Genomic DNA, 5,197 nt, shown 5'->3' with positions numbered 1-5,197 from the left:
TCAAAAGTTCTGTTTAAGTCTTGAATTAATTAAACAGGGCTTACAGTAATCAGGTCTGGTTGTGTCTTGTCCAGCCATACCCATTTATGAATGGGGTTTCATAGACTTGAGAATTATTAACTAAAGGGGCAAACACATGTGGCGGACATGTGGAGAATACCCCATCAACGTTGAGCTACAACATCCGGGCCACATATTGTACGACACCCTTCCCAGCCCTCAGAACCTACACTTGTGGCACAGTTCAGAGGAGTCCTGCCTACTCTGTAACCCCAAGAACCCAAGCCTGCAGCACATACTATCTGCTTGCAAAGCAGCACTGATGCAAGGCTGCTACAGATGGCGGCACACCCGGGTCCTGTTCCGGCCAAGCTGGCCAAAATCCTGGAGATATGCAGACTGGAGGCAAACAGGGCTAGTCTGGCAACACCACGACAGCTGATCTAGTTTGTCAGGCAAGGAGGTATAGCCCACATTAGCAGTACAGGATCATGTACTACTTTTCCACTGGGGCTGGTGCCGGAGCTAGGCCAAGAGTGGCACTCGTTCAGAACCAGCTCACATTTCCACTGGGAGGGAGCAGAACCCTCTATGTCACCAACATGTGACCGGAATCGCTTGTTATCTCTTGCAGAAGGAGAGTGTTGATCTGTTCTGCGACCACTGCTGAACCGACATATTTAATTGTTGTGTTAATGTTGTTAAAACCTGAGATCATTTTACCTGAACTCTGATGGCTTTTAAAAATGCCGCCTTTCAAACTGTGGTCTGTAATGGAAGCTCTGCCTACTGACATCATAGGTTCCCTTAAGCCTTTTACGCACTGCACGATTTTCGGCTGTCCCAGACAAAAGATTGGCATCGCGAAACAATCGATTTCTGTGATCATGGCTCCTAAACGGTGGTCCTATGTCGTACAGTGATAGAGGTTCAAAGACGGCCGTTGTCAAGGTCTTGCGACGAAAGATAGCCTATGATAATTTTCTGACAGTTTCAGAAATTCAGCATGATCATCGCACAGTGTGTTTGCTCCTACGGCCCACGTTTATTGATCAGCCAATAAAAATGTGACATTAAAATCAATGCGACACAGCGCTAAAACATAAAACTGCTTACCTTAAACTCTTATCCCTTCCTCTTTCGCCAATTCCACTTTTTTCAGCATACTATTCTTCTATAGTAACGTGCGTCGTAGCCTACGAGTCACTACGTGTCATCATCGTACAGTCTGCATACATGTCGTACCCAAGTTTATCAGATCCATGTCGCACAGTGTGATTTGCAATGATCTTATACGATTGCTAAAATCGTGCAGTGTGTAGAAAGCTTTATTCGAGGACACCTGGGCCTACGAGGACCAGGATTTTTTTGAGTGGAAAATCGCAGCCCGGTTCCCATTTGGGCTCCAGCTCCGGCACCAGCCCCAGTGGAAAAGTGGTAATGATCCCTCCTCTTACTTGTTGACCTTGAATGCCAGTTGAAGCACTACAGGAGATTACCACAACCTTGTTTCGGCCAGACATTGTGCTCTGGTCCACTTCTGCTACATTGGTCATCTTGGCAGAACTGACCCTGCCATGAGAAAAAAGGAATGGATGCTGGCTTTGAGAGGAAAAGCGAAAGGTATGTAGAACTGTCAGCTTCATGCTCACAAGCTGGGTGGAGGGCATTAACATTCCTGATAGAAGTTGGGTTCAGGGACTTCACTGGAGCATCCACCCAGCGTTTCTCGAAATCCCTTGGAGTCACAGGCTCTAAACTAAAACAGGCCCTCAACGACCTGGCAGATGAGGCAGATTATTTCATTCAAAATTACAATGACATTTAATGATAATTATTGTTCATTATGACACCCATCTTGCTGTTGGTTCTGTGTGCTAGGTTGTGGAGGTTAAAGCAAGCTACAATTATCAGCAATACTCTTTCACCAGTGGGATCTAGACAAGACAAAATAATGAACATTTTGAATATTTAAAGATTCTTTATGCAGCTTTTTCCATATGACAGTTCAACCTCCAACCTAGTGCTCAAACAAAAAGATAGATAGATAGATAGGTAGATTGTGGCATGTTTATTTGCTATATGGTCACATTGAACAAAAAAGAGCTGTGGGAACATGCTTTAAATAATCTCCTTTTGTGTTACACAGAAAAAGAAGAAGAAGAAAAAAAAAACTAGAAAACAATATTGGTTTGGAATAACATGAGGCTGAGTAAATAATGACAGAATTTTCAATTCCGTGTGAAGCAATCCTTTAAGGTTTATCAGCACAGCTGGCTGTAACGTATTCGTCAGTCATCACAGTTTGGTCAAAGGACACATTTGGAATTTGTATCCAACATCTTTCAATTATCAATAAAGCGGGCACATTGCAGTTTATAAAAGCAGCCTAGAGATTAAACATACTGCAGCAGAAAATGGATCTTTATTGAGTGTGCAGATTTGCAGAATTCAATTTTATTTGACTCCGGCTGGTCTTTGTCAAGGAAGGTTGAAAATTTAAGCTGCTTTCCATTGAATTATTTAAGCATACAAAACGATTCTGAAAGTTAAGGAGGCTGGACATGTTTGAAGATTAGTTCGCTTGATCCTCACTCTTCCCGGTGACATCATTTTGGACACAAAGTCCTGAGGATGAGTACAGGAAGATTGTGCAGGCAACCTCAATTGTGATCGTAGTTTCAATTCAATTCCAAAGACATCACTCCTGCATTTATATTAATATTACCTCTGAAGACACTGCAGCATCTGCTTAAAAACCACACAATCTGAATCTGTTATGATCAACAACATCAGAACATAAATACTATTACTACTGATGCTAGTAAGCCTGGGTGATATGAATAAAACTGTTTAGATAGAATTACAGATATTTTTCAGCATTTCAGCTATATTTTTCAGCTAAATTCTGACTTTCATAAACATTTGTCATACTGTTTCAATGTGGTTTTTAATATTAATATTATATATTTTACGTGAATGAACAGCGAATTCTAAACTGCTTTTTTTGCACCCTTGAAGGCCACTTCGGGAAGGGGACGCCATTTGGAGGGACATTTAAATCAAAAGTGAACTGAATCCCTTTACGAAGGGCCCTTCCACAAGTCTGTTAGTAAAGGGCACATGCATGGTCACTTCAAGGAAGTGATTTCCATACGTGATAACGTGATCTTGGGTTATGTGTTCTTACGATGCATTTTAAAGCAAAGTTCGGGTTGATTTCGACTTCACATACAAATGTAAGTTAAACAATTCAGTTTCTTTTTAATGTAATACAAAATATTTTTTCGTCAGCAATAGAAATATGATTTAAGAAGGTTAAGAGGTAGTGTAAGCAAGTTTATTTTGAAAATGATTAAAAGTAAATAAGACAATTAGACAACATTTGAATAATAATAAATGAGGACTGCTAAAATTAAGAAGTGAAATTATTTAAAATTCAGCCCTGTGTTTCCTCAATTGTGATATTATGAGAAACCAACTATAGAATTTCCATTTCAATAGTTTAATCTTAAGACAGTGCTTAGCAGTATATCTGTAGTTTTCAACGTGGAGATGTTATGAATAAGCTCTAAAGCTGTCATGGTGTTTAATTGTAGCTGTAATGCATAGCAGGTGTGTAGAGAAGACGTTCTTAAATGCTTATATGAAAAGTCACTTAACCTAAGGCAGAGACTTCACTACGGCACTCGCTGGTTGACTTGGGAGTCATGAGAGTGGAAAGACACATCCATCCTGGTGAACTTAAACTCAGATTGATGTAGCAGAAGTAGGTTGACATAAAAGGGTTGAGTACACCGTATCCTCTCAGTAAATGAAAGAAAAAGCAGCAGCAAGACCCAAGATTGCTCTTATTTGATGAGATATCTCCTCATTTATCAGAACTGACAAGTGAACTGATGATTTGTTTGGCAGAAAGCTGCTACACCTGATGCCAAGATCCTTTTGTTGGGTTCATACACTATTTTGAGGATAGCTTTCACACAAGGCGCCTCAAGATTCACTAAAATGCCAGCGTAAATGCTAGATGTGCTTCAAGCAGACAGACGTTGCATAAAATTCTCTGCACATACTTCTCAGAATATTTTAAAGTGAGAAATTATTCCATATGATATAGTCTGTGTATTAGTCACATTTGTGTCCACATGCCATGTTTCTAACCTAGGGCCAAACACTTTTCCATCTGTAGATTTATAAAACAAGGACCCATAAATTCAGTGCAGCACTTTGGCTGAGCTGTTATGCAAGATTTTTAATTATAAATGGTGCGGCTTAATTTTGCATGCTGTAGAGTATGAATGACAGAGAGGCAAACCAGGGTGTCAGACTGTATAAACTCATATACTCTACCGGCATGCCAAAATGTGTTGAAGTTGAAATAGAAAAGCACATGTATCTGTCATTGTAACCACACATGAGTCTAAATGAGGTTGTACAAGACACAAATAATAGGGTTTATGTAAGAGATTATATAGCGCGACTTACAGTTTGCTGCTATATTTCTAAGTTTTAAAAAATGATTGAACTTTATAATTTTGTGCTACTGAATAAATTATAAGTACATTTCAATCCAGCATTTCTCGCATTTGGTGCAATGCATTCTGGGATTGTTATTTCCACAAAGGATACACTCTTGGTCTCTTGAAGGATGCATAATTTTACTACCATAATTTTTACTCTCCATCTGTGATCATTTAAAATATTGCCTATGTGCCCCTTTACTTTTTAAAAAAATCTTCAATTTTTTTTTTCCTACAAGGAAGCCCTTGTGGTGATGGCTGGGCTCGCCAAAAACACAAAGTCAGAAACTAGCGTGCACGTCTTTCAAACAGTAATTGCATCTGTCAGTATTTTTTTTAGCCTACGATTGATGGGGAAATGTTTCTTTCAGGTTAGTCTTCGTCTTTTCCATGCATACATGAAGACAGTTATTGGCAAAATTCACAGATGGGAACACTTACCAACTGAAATCTGTTTTTAAAAAAGCCCTCCAATCAAATGTGTCCAGCTAGAACCATATCTAATGGTGCGTTCAAGTCATGTCGGATAGATCGTATTTACGAGTTGAACGCACATGAACGCCACCACAAAGTCATTATTACGAGTGGGAAATTTTCTTTAAGCCCTGAGTTTCCAAGTTGGGGGCGTGTCAATGAGAAACATGGCGGAATCGATGGATGCAACGTCTGTAGTTGAC

This window comes from Sinocyclocheilus rhinocerous, unplaced genomic scaffold (genome assembly GCF_001515625.1).
Source record: "Sinocyclocheilus rhinocerous isolate Xijiao unplaced genomic scaffold, SAMN03320098_v1.1 scaffold780, whole genome shotgun sequence".
NCBI classification, from domain to species: domain Eukaryota; kingdom Metazoa; phylum Chordata; class Actinopteri; order Cypriniformes; family Cyprinidae; genus Sinocyclocheilus; species Sinocyclocheilus rhinocerous.
This window is presented reverse-complemented; position numbering follows the sequence as displayed.